Source organism: Anas platyrhynchos, chromosome 1 (genome assembly GCF_047663525.1).
Source record: "Anas platyrhynchos isolate ZD024472 breed Pekin duck chromosome 1, IASCAAS_PekinDuck_T2T, whole genome shotgun sequence".
Taxonomy (NCBI): domain Eukaryota; kingdom Metazoa; phylum Chordata; class Aves; order Anseriformes; family Anatidae; genus Anas; species Anas platyrhynchos.
This window is the reverse complement of record NC_092587.1, coordinates 28,359,772-28,379,357: the sequence shown is the minus strand read 5'-3', so window position 1 is coordinate 28,379,357 and position 19,586 is coordinate 28,359,772. Positions and strand designations below refer to the sequence as shown.

Sequence of the window (19,586 nt, the reverse complement as noted above, 5' to 3'; positions counted from 1 at the left end):
GTGCTTACATTTACCATTAAACAATGGTAAATACAGTTACCACCTTTGCATGTCCCTTTGGAAGAAGAGAGGTGTAGTCACACAGTTTTAAATTGTCCACATGCAAAATTGTGTCCTTTTTCAATTTACAAGTTTTAAATATATGCTGAACTTCCTGGTAGAGTGGGTATAGAGTGGTATTTCAATGACTATTTTACTTTAAAATTGTTCAGAAATATTATTGGCTATATTTCTGGCTAGTTTTATTCACTTTTAAGTGTTAGTAAAATACATTTCTCCGTTTTTAACAGATAATTTATTTAAATTGGTTACATTTAATTAAGTACTAGGAGAGAAAAAATGTCTCATTTTTAATGAGATAAAGTTCTTAGTTCAACAAAGATCTTGATTCACTCTAAACTTCAGTGCTAGAGTATCAGATTGAATATGATATAGTTTCGTATATAATACTTTATAAAATCCTTATAAAATATATAGTGTTCAAATATTAAAAAATCATTGTACTACAGCATTAATACAATACCAATTTCACATTTTTATCCCATTTTGGAGCTAAATACTTTGAAATATTAGATCTTCTGCAGAAATGAACATTTTGTTTTCTTACAGGTTGTATTTTACTTGCTTAGGAATACTGTTACAAACAGTTTAAGCATGAAAACTAATGCATATAACAAACAAGAAATTCATAATGATGTGCTTGCTGCCATGTTAGCTTGGAGACATTGAATCAGATTCCGTAAAATGCTTAGATTTGTAAATAGTTCTTAAAAACATGACTAGGCCAAATCCTTTATCTTTAGTAATATTTTAGGCAACAGAAGAAACTCAGCAATTAAAATGTTGTTCCCAAAGCTAGTTATTTCCTCAAGTCAAATGAGAAATATATGGATTTTTTTTTTTTTTCTTTTTGGTGCATTTCATTATAATTTAGCAAGGAAAACCATGAAGAAGATGGAACATCTTCAGAGCTGATTAAAGAAACCTCTGATGTCAGGGAATACGGAGCTCTTTTAAGAATAGAAGAATATTAAGTAGCTTTTGAGCAGCACAGCAATGTGACATTTTTACAAGGAACTCATTTGGAAACAAAGTAAAGAGATACTCAGAAGAGACTGAGAAGAATGGTGCTGTTTTGCTTTCATACCATTTGAAGATGGCAATGACTTATCCAATGGCAAGTCTCATTCTCAAGAAAGTATCCTTCAGTAAAACCAAATCTCAGAAAAATGAGGAGTGTAAATACTGTCTGATGTGACTGTCTTAATTCTCCCTCCTTTGTAAAGTAACATTTATGATTTTCAGGGCCTTGATTCTAATCTCCTTGGAATATTAACCAAGACGTTAATAGGTGAGAAAAGATACTAGTGTTCATGTGAGGAAATAGGAGCAGTCACAGATCCACTCACAAACAGTTCTTGGTTACAAATCAGCAATTTCCACAGGCAATGAAGTGAACACCTCATGTCAAACATTTTTATGGGAGAAAAGCCTCTGCAATACTTCAAAAGTATTTCTACCCAAAAGGCTACCTAAACAAAACAAAACAAAACAAATAACAACAACAACAACAACAACAAACACTCCACAAAGTTCTTAAGGGATTCATTGCTGGTCTTTCCTATGGGTGTTGCTCTGAGCATCCAGAGGAACCAGCCCCAATTCTGGCAGGTCTGTTGGGATGTGCAACATCCAGTGGAGAGCTGGTGACCTTCCCCAGGCCCCAAGACTGGGTCTTCTTCCCCCACTGAAATGCTGCTGTCACCTCTGAGAGAAGCTCCTCTTGATCCCACCTCCTCCTAAGAGAAGGACCTAAGAAAACAGACCCATCTGTCCTTCTCCCTCCCTCCCTCCCGCCCTCCCTCCATTGCAATATCTCCCCTACTGCGACTGATATGTGGATATATAATGAATATAAAGCAGCTGTGTAGGATGCCCTGAAAAGCATGCCCGTTTTCAGCAGTGTGGAAAGCAGAGCGGTTTATTTGATTCATCACTGCTGTGTGAAATCATGGGTTTTGATTCTCATTCAGGGTGCTCTGAGGTGAAATCCCACTGGAATACTTTTGAAAACTGGGTAAATGCGAGAAGAATCAGGCTCATTTTGTACAGTTATTCCCTGAATGTAGATAAATGCAGATCACCTCAACTCTTTATAAATTGCATTATTCAGCTGATGTATAACTCCCTTGTGGAAAGCCACAGTCTGCTGAAGTGAGTCTAGATCCAGACTCAGCTGTTTTAATTTGCCTTGCATCTGTTTACTTCCAAAGATATTAAAGGACGAAGTTTTATGAACCTCAACCTATATGTGATGGCTTAAGGAAGAAAACCCTCTCTGGGTCTATTTGCCAAACTGAAGTGGAAACATCTTCCCTGTGTACACCCTGAGAGCTTTATGATGGGGATATTGCCACCCCTACTCAGAAAGTAAACCTCTTCTAGTTACGTACAACCAAGGCTACTCATGGCTACATTTCTTCCTTTTGTTTTCTTGTTTTGTGTCCTCTCTGTTGTGACAGGCTGCACTATCTGAGCAATGAGCCGTGAAACTGCATTTGTTCACAAAATGAAGCTAAAGTAATTTGGTCCCAACGCAGCAGAAATTCAGCCATTCGTCTTTACCTGTAAATGAAGCTTTGTCCCAAGACTTACACAGTGAGATAAAAATAAACAACAAACAAATACAAGTGCCAAAGACCTGGAATCCCTGTGTGATGTACAGTAGGGATTTGTAAAGCTTTATTTGTTCAAACAAACAAATAAACAAAAATGCAGAAGATGAATTCTGAATTTTGTGGTACACCTCTAAGTGCAAATAACAAAATCATTTCAATAAATATAGTCATATAACTGCTGGAAATCCAGAAGTAGCTCATTTTCCGTGTTAGGAAAAAAACTATGACAGAACCCCAAATTAACAGAGGTTTGGAGTAGAACTGGTCAATACCTTCTTTGAGGTGAGCACACCAATACATCAGAAGACTCCCAGCCTTCTGCCATAAAATGGTAAATGAAGGAGGCAGATTAAATACAAAGGTTTGAAAACAAATCTTCCAGCATCCTTGTGGGACAAGTCTTTTCTTCCTGAAGGAGCAGCTTCTTGCTTTTCAATCCAGCAGCTATCCGTGGCTCCTTTTGTGGGAGCTCCTCTGAGTTCCCTGGAAAGCTTCCAACTTTCCACAACCCCTGAGGTTGACACCATTCCTGTGCCCTGCTCCTTTCAATCATCTCCTTCTTCAACTGAACAAGAACAGTTGCATTTGAGGAAAGCACAGTCACAGAATCACAGAATTTTCTAGGTTGGAAGAGACCTCAAGATCATTGAGTCCAACCTCTGACCTAACAAACAGTGTTGTGTTTGTTTGTTTTTTCTTCTCCCTCTTCTTTCTTCCCTTTCTCTGATCCTTCCTCACCTTCTGGTGCTTTATCCTCTGCCATGTAGCCACTGTATTATTTTAGATAAAACATACACTGTACAGTACCATTCACTGTAAACAAACAAACAAACAATAACCCCAAAACACTAAAAACACACAAATCAAACAGTCATAGCCTCCATCACAGAGGACAGAAAACAGGACAGGGGAACCCTGTGCATCGTTGTGAACTGCCAAATATCGTGCTAAGGGAGTGTGGAGGCAGTTAAAATGAATGGGTGTCTGATGGAAAAGAATCCTCTTTTCCTCTTGTGGATTTTCCCAATGCCTGGCCACATTCCTCAGCTGGATGCACACAAGATGTTTGCCTTAGGGAGATAAAACAAAGAAATGTTATGGAGACATCACATTAATGGAATTTAAAGGTTAAGACTGAAATAGCTTTCATTCTAATCCATTTAGTCCTTTTAATTTTCTGAGAAAATTTTGCATTTTAGCCCAATTGTGTTTCCAGGCAAGCCAAATGAGTTTGCTGTTTGATCTGCAAAGAAAAAGGTAAGCCATGTGAAAGCCTCTTGCACCCTCCCAGATATCCACCAAATGCTGTGCCCTTCTAGGGTCACCAGGCAAAGGCATGTGGTAGTTGTGGCAACCTGATGGAGGTCACTGACTCAATGCATGATGCTCCTGCATTTTCTTTACTTTGAAAGCAGGGGATGTTTGGAATTACTTTCACCTGCAGAAGATTTCTTCTGGGAATGGGACAATTTGTTTTGTGGCAGAACAGCACTTTTGCTTAGCACTGGGAGCAAGCCTACCCTCTGACCTCATTCTGAGAAAGGGGGGAGACACAAGATGATATTTGCAAAGCTGGATGTCAAAAAAAAACAGACCTCTGAGTAAAAACCCAAATGACCCAGCTTTCATAATAACCAGGAAGCTACACCTCTGATTGCCTCTCGGGTTTTATTTAGGAAACAATCTTTGGCAAAAGCAGTTGACCAGTGCCTTCATTTGACCACTTGTATTTTGGTAAGGTTTGGCAGGTATTCAGCTTAAATATTTTTTTTTTTGTTACAAAATTTTGAACTTGCCAAGGTGATGAGTTAGTTATGAACATTTCATCAGCTCTAGCATTTTTTAAACCCTCAGAGAGATTTCTCCCTTATTTTGTTGGAGAATGCCTTGGGTAGAGTGGAATAAAGGATAAGGTGTTAGTGCAGCTAGCTTGAGACCCAGGAGAACCAAGTTCAATTTTCAGCTCCACCATAATCTTCTTGTATGACAGTTCATTGTTTCTGCTTCAGTTCATCATTTTTATTACTTTTGAAACACAGCTGAATATCTTTCTAGATTTCTTTTCTGACCATGAGTTGTTCAGTTCTGTCTAGTAGTCATTAAATGAAACTGAATGGCCTAAAAATATGGGATGCTAGAATGGGAAGTTTTTGTGTCTCTGGGAAATACATATGATGCTATTTCCTTACTTAGAGCTGTAAAATATACTGCAGTGTCAGTAGTTAGGCCATTAAAGTACAATAACTAAAAATAAAATAAAATGTTAGATTAAATATCTGATACAACAAACATAGTTACATTATTTATTTATTTATTTTTTAATGGAAACCTTCAGTATTTGCTATGGAAAGGGGAAAGTATATAATTTTTCCAAAATTTGGAAATACTCTGTCAATAGTGATAGACTACATAAGACATCTGAGTACATGATTATGTAAAAACATAAATAAATAATGACAAAACAACAAAGCTGTATTGCAGAAGTTTGGTCCAAATTTTGTTTTAAGAAAACACATTTTTAATACACTCATGTGGACATAATATAAATTTGCCAGTACTACTGGATAACAGTATGAATGCAGTCACTGAATCTGCAAAAATTCAAAGTAGAATTCTTGATTTTTAGTGAATGAATTACAAATTGTCATTGACTCAATGGGCCCCAAATTTCACTCACAAAATTTTAATTCTTCTCTGGTCTCTGAAGTCATAGGTGAGAATGGAAGTGCAGCAGACACACATATTGTATTGGAAGATTTTTCATTTACTCATATTAGTGACCATAAAATATGGAGTCTGAAGTTACTTTTTTTTTTTTTTTTTTTTGGGGGGGGGAGTGGGTAGGGGGAAGGGTATAAAACAGTTGAAAGACTTTATAACATCTAACATTTCCAGGGTTAGTAGGTCTTTAGCTGAATCTGACAATCTATTTCACACTTTATTTCCCCTTATATTAGAGAAGTGATGCCAGTGAGTTTAAAAAATGCTAAAAACTTATGCCTAAAACTTGATTACTCAAAAAGAAATCAATGAGGATTTATCATACCGAGGCTGTAAAACTGAATTTATTATGATGTAGTTCACAACAAATAGATTGCTTTGGATTAGAACTGAGAACTAGTGACTGAAGATCCCATTCTAGCATTATTTTTGGAATAATATTTAACATGAGCATGGTTGTTACCTATCAGTCAGAGAAAAAAATATTCCTTAAGTTATGAGAAGAGAGAAAATTCATTTTAAGTGTATTATTGTATTTCCTTGGGCAAACCTGTAATAACTGTCTGTTTTACTTGTTATTAACAGCTGAATAAAGGTGCACAAGTCATTCTTCTTCCTCTCTACACTGTCTTGGTAAGGACAGTTGTTTAGTTCACTATTTTTTCGAGAGCTCTTGATGATGCAAATGTACAGCAATGCTCTCTCCATGTCATTGAAAGAGACCAGTTTTAGCAGACCACCTCCAAGATAGGATTAGAGTTTTTTAAGGATCAACACTTAACTTTATAGCTGTTGCCAGATATATTTACGTGATCCCATGTTGACTTTTTTGGAAAAAGAATTTGTAGAAATAGGTCTATCTATCTGTCTATCCATCTGTCCGTCTGTCCGTCCATCCATTCATCCATCCATCCATCCATCCTAGTTTGAATGTCAGGCAGACATTTCAGGTAGGAAAACTTTAGAACACAAATGAGTCTTAAAGATGGCATCTCTGAGTAGTAAAATGGAGGTCTAAGGCACAGAGTCTCACTACGTGAGACGTAGTCTTCAGTCATTCACATCATTTTAATGACTTTACATGATTTTTTAATCTATTTGTATGCCTGTGAGCTTAATACAAATGACAAATCTTTAGCAAGTTTTAACTGTTTTCAGTATGGGAATTAATTAATTTGTGAATGCATTTGCAGCTCTGACCTCTTCATGGCTTTGAGACAATTATGCTGCAATATGTAATCCTAAATTCTAAGAGAAAACAAATTCCAAGACTGGTCAAACTACAATATACAACGTGATTTGGTTAAACAAATTTGACTAAAACAAAAGGTACTTACCTGAAGGTGGAGAAAGTTGTTAGAATAAGTTTCCTCGATGTGATTCTGTCTTGAAAACAGGCTAACAGTTATGTACAGTCATGAAGACAGGAGATACAGAAACACTGCCTGTTCTGATGGATCAAAATAATGGATTATTCTGCTTTTATCAATATCCTATTGATATTAATAAATATCAGTTAAATCATTCCACAGATATGACAAACTCTGCACTTAAAGGTAAACTTCTACAGAAGTTAATACCAAGCATATTTACAGACATTTATTTTTTTTTTTTTTTACCAAATGTATGGAATTTTGAACGATTTACCACAGTCCATTACATCCTGAACGTTTGTAGAATCACTTCAGTTGGACCATATTGATTTTCAATGGTTCTCTGGGTTTATAATTATACAGTTCTACAGGGCTTGACAGCCCTTATCAATGACAAAAACCAGCTTCAATCAGACACTGAAAATGGAACAATCTTTATGAAATAACATGGTTTCATTAATGTCTGCTGCAGAACAGCATCCAGATGCTGTCCTTAGTCATGACTGACTTGCATTTAGAGTGATATAAAGACACATTATATGGTATAAAGACAAACAATAAAATTCACCTACTCTTTAGCAAGATTGAGGCTTTACTCAGAGCTTTTTAAAGAACTTGAGCTTACCAACTTATCTTCAGGCTTTTGCAGACTCCCACCAGCCACAAGTGGCACAATTCCTGTGCCACTACACAGGAATTTCTGCAGCAGGTAGCAATACCAGGTGTAAGACAAAATAATACAATAGATGTAAATAACAGTGGCCCCTACACTCTTTAAAATTTAAAAGGTTCATGAATCCATCTCTTTTTAAGTCAACAGTTGTACATGTGTTTTAATTTAAGCTTGTTTTTGAAGCCTGCTGAGACCAACAGGGTTTACCACACTCGTGCTTTCCTGAGTAGGAACCTGCAAGAAGTGTGTGAGGGAAGAAGTGCTGCTGGAATGTGCTGCTACCAGAATGTAACTGGAATTTTCATGACAAAATTCTACCAAGCAAATAAAACAAGTAGACAGCTGTAAAGCTCATTGCCTACACAAATCAATGAATATTGCTAATAGAAGCAGTAATGCATACACACTTAAGAACTTAGTTAAAAAGAAATATGTTCTTTGAAAACATTATGAAACGTGGCCTTTACCTTTTGGCCATGATATATTTTATAACTGTATACTATCACATCTTCTGGAATTAAGTAAATTGCTGGCCTTAACTTCTTGATAATGTGCTTCTCTATGAAAATATTACTTCCCTTGGAAAAACAGAAGAGAAAATTGGATTTTCCTGAGACTTTTTGAGATGTATCCTCCTTAGTCCAGGAATAATTCATCTGAGAATTTTAATGAAAATTAAGAAAAGTCATAGAATCAAGATTTGGTGAGTGTATGGCTTCATTGAAGCTGATCTATATATTTTTTTCTCTGATCTCCAAATAGCGTGACTTTAACAACTTAGGCCTTGCAGGTCTTGCTAAGCATCATTTAATAGGAGTTTTATTGTGTAAAATAAAGGTTGTTCCCCTCCACTCAACATTTAAGAAACATTGAGGGTTAAAACAAACCCATTTTTTTTTTTTCTTTTAGTGTTGGGCAGATACTAAGTAGGGAGGGAAATGGATGGGGTCAATAAATAAATAAATGAAGCCAATTTAAATATGAGAGAAAATGTGTTGACAGAGGACTTGAAACTAACTGCCTATGGAGAGGGGCTCAGGGAAACACCCAGCATTCACGTGTCCAAGCTGGGTAACGAGAATATGACATTCTCAGAATCCGTGGCTTTTTTGAAAATATTGACTCATTTTCAAAAGTGTGTGTTTTCCTTCTCTCTAGAGAGCACTCTTAAAGATGATTCTATTTCTAGACAGACAGATGCCAGTAACTTAATTTATTCTTCTTAGATTTCACATCTTACACTGTTTGTGAAAGTTGTGCCCAGCTCTGTGCTGTTTTGTTACTGCTGGAGATACTCTAAAAATAACATGTGTGATGGTGATATTTTTAGTAATCATTTTAAATTACCTTGTCATTGGTTGCAATCACATTAATCATGTTGAACATTTTGGGTGCTCAAATTAATGCATGTACCTCCCTAGGAGCGTCATTCTAATTTAATACTAACATCCTTTCAATACAAGCAGTAGTTTCAATGAGAGAAGTGTAAGATACTAGTTGTTTGTGAGGTGAAGGTGAGTTTTTGGAAACTAAGAGATTATCTTCTATTATTTTCCTCAAATAAGATTGATAAACTAAAGAATGATATGAAACTGAAGTGGTCTAGGGAAACAGAAAGGAAGATAAAAGTCTGACGTCTGGATCTGTGGACAGATGCAGTGATGAGATCTATAAATCTTGGATCCTGAGACCATTGTCTGCATTTCCAGTCTACAGCTCTAATGGGGACCAGCCATTTTAGGAGGGATGGAGGTCCATGGGCTGGGAGATGTTCTGAGGTAGTGGCCAGGCTGCTACAAAACCTGGATAATATACATCTTTTGTCCCTCTGAGGACAGTGACACAGCTGCTGCCGGCCATCACTGGAAGAATCGATGCCCTGCCAAGGAGAGCAGCTCGCACTTGGGGATACAATTTGCATATAAGCACTGCTCCCATGGGTAAATTGCCATTATGTAAAATAAACCTTAACAAAGTTCTGCCTTGTGTCATTTTCTTATATGGTAAATGAGTATTACTAAAAGCTCTCTCCTTAAAAAGGCATCTGTTTGTAGTCCAGCTCATCACTAAGCCATAAGCTTCTAATTTAATTGAGGTTTTCCAATTTAACAACATTTTCTTATTTAAGGACAAGGTGGTCATTTTTTTTTGTCTTGAAATTGTCTCTTATTGAATTCCTTTCCCATCAGTTAGGAGATAGTTTTTGACATCTTTAAGCCACTCAAATAATAACTTCTGACAGCATCGGTATGTCTTAGTCATGGCATCCTGAAATGCTACTATTTCTAAAAATATAAGGGAGGATGCCCATGATTTTTATAGTATACTGTAGGTAAATAAATATATAGATTTATTTTTAAGGTATTTTAAAAGACCTTAGAAAATGCTGCTAGTACTTCAGCAGCTTTTGTTGTGAGAAAGTGAACTGTTATTTCTGTCACTTGTTGAGAACTGCTATCTTAATGGCTTGTGCTTTATGGCAGCCCTGAACCTCACAAAGGCTAGGTTGAAAAAATTCATGTCCTTTTTAGAACTCAGGAAACCTGATTGTCTAAAAATTATAGTAAATTCTGCTATTAAAAAACACTATAGCAAAGAGTTTTCATGCTGCTTTATTTTATTTAATGTAATATTAAAGTTGTCCTTAAAAATGCTTTGCAAATGCTTGCACAAGGACAGTATTTTTTCATTGCTAATATGTTGTCTAAGTAGGAGCTCTCCAACAAAATATTTTTGTTGTTTTACACAGAATTATTATTATTATTATTATTTTTACTATTTGGGACTTATTTATTTATTAATGAGAAGAAATACAAAATAAGTAAACATGGATAATTATATATTATATATATCGTATAATATATATATATTATATATTATATATTATATATTATATATTATATATTATATATTATATATAACTTATTCTGATGTTTCTATCAAGGAAACAGAAGTCTATCCATCAAATAAACCTTAAGCATTTATTGGGAGCTGGTAATCACAATGGTTCCATGACCATAGGAGCTCTACGACTTTTTGATCTACTAATACAGAAACACAAATCTAATTTTCCTTGCTTGTATCACGGTGCACAATCCCATGTATAAATGCTCAATAAACTCCAAATTTATGCTTTGTTTTCTTGCTGCAGTATGTTAGATATCAGAAAAAGCTTCATCTAATTACAGCATTCCTACAGAATATGTTATAGGGCATCACCTTCCTCTCTGAAATCCACTGCATTTTGCTGCAGTGATAGGATTTCTTTTTTCATATTATTCATCTCATGCAACACACTCCTCCATCCCACTCTCTGAAAAATATCTTTTAAATCAAATCACAGTTCCCAGAAATGTATTTTCAAAGTCTTCTAAAACATTTGCTCCAGGGCTGAAATCTGCATCTTACCAAATTTCATCAACATAGCACTGCTTGTAAGCCTACAAATCTAAATTATTTAATAAAAGAACTCTTGGAAGAAAATTTATATTTATTGTGGCAATCTGAAAGTTTGAGTGCTAAAAGGTAGATCTTACCATGAACACAAAAATTATTGGAAATTAAACAGCTTTACTCATGAGCTCTACCACGGTGTTCGAGTGGAAACTGTGATATCAGTACAGATGACACTGTAGCATTTTCAGTACTGTATTTCATGAGTGTGTCCTACAGGCCATCTGAAGTGAAGGACTGTGTTTCAGCAGCATACGTGTTTCTGTGTACAAAATAAAAGGCAAAGTTTGTCCCAGACCCCTTCTTGTTATAACCTTATGGGCAGGATTCCAGTCTCCTCCCTCTCTCCCAGAAATCACTGTTGCTGATCCTCTTAATCTTCACCTTTTATTTTGTGAAGGTTAGCTCAGGATGTGGACTAGAGATGTACATATACGGTTATTATTTTCTATGCCTAAGCTTTTTTTTTTTTTTTTTCTCCTTCCTCTTTCTGTTCTCCAAAATAAGCAGGTGTTTTACCAGGACACCTAGGTGTTCCTCTTGTATGGTTCCAGTTAGTCTAAAATTCATCACTGTGGCTTTTTATTCCAGAGTATTCAGATGGAGGAGCCTTGAACTTCCAAAAAATTAGTCTTTCTCCCAGAGTCAATAGTCCAAACTTACAGTAAAGCTAGTAAATAAACAACTGTCAACAACTGCTCCTTAAAATAACTCTAATAGATTTAAAAGGCTATTTTGGTGTGTGTGATTTTTTGTTTGTTTTTGTTTTTAATTATTTATTACATTTAGAATTGACCTTGGATTGGATTAAATCTTATTGATCCATAATTCTTGGGTTCACAGTATGAGTATCTTTTCAAAGGAGTAGCAGAACACTTTCTATACTCTAATTCCCCAGCAAAGATTTTAGCAACAGATTATATACCACTGCTTACCTCTCCTCTTCTTAAACACTTGCCTTGATTTTTATCAATAACATCAGATCTCAAAAGTATTTAACAAATAAGGCAATGATTTTTATCAGAATTTTAAAGCTAGGGAAATAGAAACACGAGGTTGTGAAGTGACTGCTTCAAAATCAGCTGGAAGATCAGTGCCAGGGCTGAGAACTCAGATTTCCATTCCCACTGTGGAGGTAACATTGTCTTTTTTGATTTCCTCATGAGTGTTACCGGGAATTCCTTCTAGACTGTGGTACTAGTTTCTCCATAATATATTAATTTATTTTAGTGCTGTTTTGGACTTTAAGGCTGTTTAGTCTTTATCAGAATGAGCAGGTGCTTCTCTATTCTCACTGATGAGCTATGATATAAAGAAGTATATCTTCACCAACACGTGTGAGTGCTGCTTGTGAGTGGTTTCCTTTAAAACTCTTTGATAGTTTAGCTAGATTTTCTCCAAAATATGACCTACTACATGGATACAGCCTGCCTAAACTGTTTTCCTACCCCACAACCTCCTCCTGCAGCCTCTTTTCCAAGAGGCTGAAGGCAGGAGCAGGGAGTGGGATGCTGGTTGAATTCACTGGTTTGTCAGCCTGTGACGTGTTCGCTGCCTCCTTCCTTCCCTCTCTCCGCAGCCCCTTCATCAACAACACATGGCTAGATAGATGTGCCTCCAGCACATGATAGAGACAACAGCATCCCTCATAATATTAGAAGTGTGTTTCTGGCCCTAGGAATTCCCTTGTAGATGTGGCTGGATGTTGTTTGTGTGTTATGGTGTCTGATAGATGTATTTGTTTCTTTTCTTTTTGATGTCTTGATGTCGTTCTCCTGTGATACTGGAACCTGCTAATGTTACTTGGTATAGTGCCTCCTTTACCTCTCAGATACAGGGCATGGTATTTACTGCTCCGTTATTGGCAAGATGCCTCACACGAGAAATAGGTCTTACAGGATTTGCAAAGTAATCCTGATATGAAGACGTTTGCTTGGCTAACTTCATAGAAAATAATAAATAAAGGTATTAAGTCAGATCTCTCATGTAGATTAATATTCCTGCCTGGATCAGAGCAGATGGCTTGTCCTTGCATTCTTACAGTGAAGTCCTAGTGCTGCAAAATAATTTCCTACCCATATTGAGCTTTGATTCTGCAGGTCTTTTTAGTCAGTATACTCTTGAAGTTTAAAACTTGCTTAAGTGTTTTACTTTTGATATGTTTATTTCAGTCTATAAGTGGGGAAATGGACATTTTTATTAATGACCTACTTGAAATGATGACTTATTAAAAGAAGCTGTGGTACATTTTTCAGATAGTCCTTACTCCTTTCATAATTAGCCCTGTTTCTTGGAAAGTTTCTCATTCCCTTAGTCCCACTTGCCACTTACATGTTGCTGGAAGAAAAGAATTGTGTCCTGAACCAGCAAACTCGAAAACTCACCTTTTTGTAGATTCAAAGTGACAAATATTCTACATATATTGTGTGTTAGAAAAGATATTTTAGAACTTAGAATGACTTAATGAAATAATATTGTTAATATAATTTTTAAAGTAATTTTCAAAGCAAATGATCTGTTCTTTATCATGGCTGAGCAAACCTAAGGATCAATTATAACATTTCCTTAAATGTTGTATCACTTTTCCTATGAGAATGATGGAACCATCTCAGAATCCTGGAGCCCAAGAGGCATCTAGGGAACAATTCTGATGAAGATTTCTCTTAGAAAAATACACAGATGGAAAGGTTTGTTATGATCACAGTTGGATGAAAACCATCCTAGGGATTTGCAAATGGCAGTTGGCAGAAAATATGCAAACTATGATTCTGATATAGTAGATCTGGAAATAGATTTGTTATGAGTTACTAATTTTTATAGAGACTTATTCCTTACTGTTTATTTGTTTTAAGTTGCTTTTGTTGGAAGTCATGACATGACAAAAGAACTTTGTGATGGGGGCTGAAACTACTGCCATCTTGAAAGGAGATGGGACGTTGTACTTTCTGTTAAATAACTGAAATAACTGAAAACAGAGGCAGAAATATTTCTTGATGGAAACAACTACTCCTTCAGTGGTGTAGACGTGGAATAATATAAAAAATCATTTAATGATGATCTACCACTTCAGATATGTGAAATCAGTAGGAAGCATTGCCAAGCTACAGTGAAATCTGCAACATTGAGAGATTACTACTGATGGAGAAAATACTTTTTTTTTTTTTTCCTTCTGTCCCTAAAGTGTAATGAAAAATATACAAGATTTGATAAGAGATCCCAAGTCTGGAGAGAGCCATAATGGAAGAAAAAAATGACTGTGATGAGGGATATTACATGCATAGGAGGGAGGAATATTTAAGACCAGATCTTTAGGAAGTCAACATCTGTTAAATACACAAAACATAAGGAAAACAGTAAAACTGACATTTCTAATGACTGACATCACTACGGAAACATGCATCAGGGCATGGAAAGCTAATGAATCCATGTTTGTAATGTTCAAATATTTATTATAGTTCTACAGATAAATTATTCTCCTGTAAAATTTTCTACTTTGTCTTTTGGTTGAGGTCTGTAAGAAAAGTCTAAGTTTTACTAGGAGGTAGGATGAGCTTCCCACTGCTTCTGGGACAGTCTCAGTCTAGCCAGGAAGAAGTGCAAAACTGTCAGCAATTTTTCTTGTGATCCACAACACTTATGGCACCCAAGGAAAGCCACTGCTTCTCTTGCCTTTTTTTTTTTTTTTTTTTTTTTTGTCTTAAAATAGATCAAACTCACACTTTTGTTTTAAAATAATGGGGACATATTTTCACTGAGTAAAATACTGAATCTTTGCAGAAGTCATCAAAACTCTGTTCTCTTGACTATCTCTAACCATAGTAATAGAGTTCTGGTTCACAGAATTACAGAATTGTTGAGGTTGGAAGGGACCATCTGCTACAAGCCCCCTGCTCAAGCAGGACCATCCAGAGCAGTCTGTCCCCAGGTATGACCTCACTGGGGCTGAGTGGGAAGGATCACCTCCCACAGCTTGTTGACAGTGCAGCTCAGGATACCATTAGTTTCTGATGCAAGGGCACAATGTTGGCATGTATTAAATTTGGTGTCCACCAGGACCCTAGGGTCCCTTTCTACATAGCTGATTTCCAGTCAGTTGGCCCCAGCCTGTACCAGTGCGTGTGGTTGTCCCTCCCCAGTTGCAGGACTTTTCAATTTTCCTTGTTTAACCTCATGAGATTCCTATCAGCCCATTTCTCCAACTTGTTGTGGTCCCTCCAGGTGGCAGTACAACTTCCTGGTGTATGCACCACTCCTCTCAGTTTTGTGTCATCAGCAGAATTGCTGAGAGTGCACTCTGCTCTATCTTCCAGATCACGCTGACTAGCACTTTACACATTATTGACAAAGCTGTCTTGAACCATACACGAAACACTATGTAGGTGATTTAAAATAATCTTCCAACTTTCATTCAATATTGTGCTATGAGCATCGGCTGAAGTCTTCTGCTTCCAAATAAAACTGAATGGTCTGGTAAAAATGGTGACTTTCAAACTAATGTTTGAAGTACGTGCAGATCACTTCTTTGTTTGATCTATTCCATTTCCAAGTCAAACCCTCCATTAGTATGTTCAGAGTAAGTTAATATGATGGTTATATTACTTTCAGAAAGGACAGCATGATATTTTTAGGACTATGAATTGCGATTATGGGATGCCAGTCTTTCAGATTTCATTTAGACAGACAGTGCTATCTTCCATGTAATCATTGTTTTGGAACCTCAGATTCTTTTGTCGTAGGATCTGCTGTCATTTCCCCACTGACAATATCTCAGTATGAATGACTGTATAATACACAGTATAATATATTATTAGAATTAATGTATGTGCTGGGAACTGTGGGGTATAATGAATGTGTGCAAATTTGCCCAGGTCAGTGAGAGACCACATACACAAGGTACCAGTGATCCCTGCTTCACGTAACTCTCACCTACAAACTCTGCTAGGCTGATTATGGGGTTTATAGTTGTTTTGCACAAAACAATGATATTTTGACGGCTGGTATGAAATAAAAAGAAGGTAGTGTGTTATTTATCAGTGATGGCAGCATAGCCTACGTGCTTCTTGCTGAACAAACCAAGAATCTGTAATGTTTTGCTGGAGAAAAATGTGAACTCTATGTAGGCCAAACAGGATTATCTTCTTAACGACAGCAATTTGCATTACTTTTAATAGGATTTATTCTTAGTGGCTTGTAGCAGGGAATGAAAGAAACATCTCAGCTCTTTAAACAAGATGTTCCCTAAATGAGTTCACAGGGTTACGTGTAATACTGGTATTGTATAGGCACCACTGTGAAACAAGGCTAAATTCAATGACACAACCAAGAAGAAACAGAGAGGAATTATTTTAGCCCTTCTGAACATAAGCAAACATTTTGTTAGTGAAAAGAAATCCTTAGATAATTTTGGCGTGAGATGAGGCAAGGAGAAAGAAAGACTATGAAATGTGTTCTTTAGTGCATTAGAGGAACTTTTTATGAACAGCAGAGTGGAGCATCTACAGTGGGTGCAGACCAAACCAGAGAGGATCACAGAATCATTTAGGTTGGAAGAGACCTCCAAAATCACCAAGTCCAACCTCTGCCCTAACACTAACAAGCCCTCCACTAAACCATATCCCTAAGCTCTACATCTAAACGTCTTTTAAAGACCTCCAGGGATGGTGACTCAACCACTTCCCTGGGCAGCCCATTCCAATGCCTAACAACCCTTTCAGTATGAAAATAGGATGGTTTGCTCAGATAGCAGAGCCAGGCTGTCTGGCTGGGTTTTCAGAAGCTGCTCTGGTAACTCCTCAGTGAAGGTGAGGGCTGATGCACAGAGCCTCCACTATCGACATACAAAGTGCAGAACAGCAAATGTGCAACTTAATAGTAACAGTTTTTCATATGTCATTTCACTCTTGCTATGAACCCCCACACAGTCTTTGCATAACTTAGGCCAACGTCTTTAAGTTGTGTCAAAAAGCAGATGACACTTTTGTGCTTCACACTGGGGGTGTGTAAGCTGCATAGTAAAACAGCTAACCAGATAGCCTTAACTACAAAACCTTGCTGATTTGTGAACTATCATCCCCCTTTACCCTTTTCTTGCATTTTATATGCTGTATCCTTGTGCATTTTAAAAGATAAAGGAGATCAAGCCCAACATTTAACACAGTATCATATGGTGTGATATTATTAGTAGCTAAAATAAATTTAATTTGTGTCATTGAAGAAGCTCTAACAGAAAACTAAAGCTATCTGTAGGCATTTTGGTATAAACTCCTCCAGCTGTCTCTATAATCTAACCACAAAATACTTCAAATATTGAACCATGTTAATTTGAATAGAAATATGATCTGCATCATACTTACTTCCCAACAATTTAATAGTTGATAAAGTATCTGCTTTGAATGAATACATTTAATTGAAGGAGAAGCCAGTATGAAATACGAGCCTTTAAGAGCAACTAACTGTGTGGCTTAAGTTACGGCAAGATGTGACTGGCAGTTGAATGAGTTCCCCAGAGGAAGTTTTACTTCCAAAGTAATTGTAACAACCCTACCAGTGTAGTGTGGCGATAATCAAGAACGATGCTTTCACAGATTACCTCCTGTTTGATTAACCAGGCAAAATGTCATATGACTTCATGCCTTAATAAGGAACTACTGAAAAAGTATGGGGTTATCAAGAAATATAGAGGATGTTACGTAAATACTCTGTAGTCCTTGACTGCTCTATAGTCAGTTTTATTCACTGTAAAAATTGCTTGGGGTCAATGGCTTTGAGTTACCTTCATAAGAGGTGAAAGGAAATAGCATGGGAGGGCAAGCTATTGACTGGTGCTAACGTATCAGATGTTTGGGATAGGGCCCAGAATGTTGCACACTGTGATGGCACCAGCTATTGTTCACAAAGAAAAGCATTTTTAAAAATTACAGAAATAATGTCAACACTTAGGTTTCTCATCAAATGGTAAGGAAACATACAACTTGCAGACTGCAGGTGGGAAACGTGTTGCTTGGATTAGTGAAAATGCCCCTTGAATAGCAAAGACAAAACTCCTGCTGATAAACAAGGCACTGTCTTTTAATGTTTTATCATGATAGAATGGGACAAAACTGTGAAAGAGAATAGCAACACAGTTGTAGGAGTGTGGATAACTCTCCTGATTGAACTCTGACAAACTCATCAGTGCAACTATGAAAATGAGCTGAAAAATCCCCCTTCACATCAATTCCAGCTGGTAAAATGAAAGTCACTTTTGTACATGTAGTATTTACCTGAATGATAACTTGATTAGGTACTCCTCATCTGAGTTGAGAATCCTCTGAATAACTAGAATACATGATCTGTACTTCTATTTTGCTTAATAGAAAGCCCAGCAATTACGTCAGTCAAATTATGCCAGTCAAATTAGACTATTGAGAAGAGAGAGAAATTCATTACACCAAGAAACTATGCTTCTGTACAGCATTACTGTAAATGAGCCCAAGTGGACTAAACCCATGAATCACTCATACTTCACGGTGAAGAGCACAAACAGCCGCTTAAAATGAGTAAGACTCTTTGACTTGGCCTGAAAGCTAAAAATACGACCCCGTATCTCAACCTTCGGATAAAGTGCCAAAAGAGCTGAGGATACTGACTGAATTCCAAGGAAAGGGGATTTTCTTTAAAATTATCTACAGAATGCTGTAGGCTTTTATGCATGATAGTCTTGCATATATAAATGGAAAAAAAAAAATGTGTCTGTAAGGATTATTGGCTGTTAGTTGGCAAATGTAGAGGTTGTGGTTGCGAAGTGTTATAAAGCAATAAAACCAGCCCCTCATGGGGCACAGAGCACATACAACTATGCATGGTATTAATCTTGGGGTTGATCCCCACTTAGTAGATAAGGTCATTTTGAACTGATTTGGTACTTTCTGAGTACTAAATATCCTGTATGCATTCCTAACGTACTCAGAACAGCACAGACAATCCTGCAACTCCACTGGCACAAAAGCTTGACTGGCATGAAGCAAGGGCCTGTATCAGAAAACACAGTCTCATTTTAGTAGCAAAATCTTTGCGTGAAGTCAGCAGAAACAAAGATGGAAATCTGAATTTGCAACAGAATTGTGATAAGACTGAGCTGAGTCATTACCTTTTGAAAATATTAATGGCAAGCTCTAAGTCTGCAGTTTGCTTGAAATTCTTGTCTGCTTCAAGAACTATTTTAACTAATGCAATTCTCTACTGTGCTCTCTGACTAGAACACAGAGATCCCAAGAATGATGAAAAAACTCAACGTGATCAGCCAAATGGCCTGGATGGTGTGGTTTAGATCTACTGCCCCTCTTGGATGCTGGTCATACCCCAGGCACCTCCCATAACTGGCTGCACATGCACTCCTGGCACAGCCCACCTGCATCAGGAATCCTCCCTCATCACAGCTTCTGCCTTTGTGGATAAGTGAGGAAAGAATATTTTAGTTTGACAGGACTTCTCTTCCTTGAGCTCCTGCCTGAGGAAGTTTGTTGCTCCTTGAAGAGTTTTTGCCTGGTTCAACTGCATGCAGCCAAGTAAGAAAGTATTGAGCCTCTGACAGTAACACAAAATATACTCAGTACAACCTCTGTGGGCCAGATTGCTTCATACGTGGCTGAACAGGACAATTAGGCACTCTGTCCTTGGGCAGGATGAAGCAGCAAGGTAAAATCCAGT

General features: G+C 37.0%; 1 protein-coding gene across 4 annotated transcripts in view; it reads right to left on the bottom strand.

The window, feature by feature from the left end:
- Positions 1-2,687: 2,687 nt before the first annotated feature.
- The window catches only part of GPR85 (G protein-coupled receptor 85), a 44,184-nt gene continuing 27,285 nt past the window's right edge, over positions 2,688-19,586 (bottom strand). For 3 of the 4 annotated variants that reach the window (XM_038181633.2, XM_027457434.3, XM_038181638.2), the window contains exon 2: positions 2,688-19,586. This exon is cut by the window's right edge and continues 24,725 nt beyond it. The gene's annotated coding sequence lies outside the window, so the exon portion shown is untranslated. The other variant, XR_005266823.2, reaches the window with a different exon arrangement.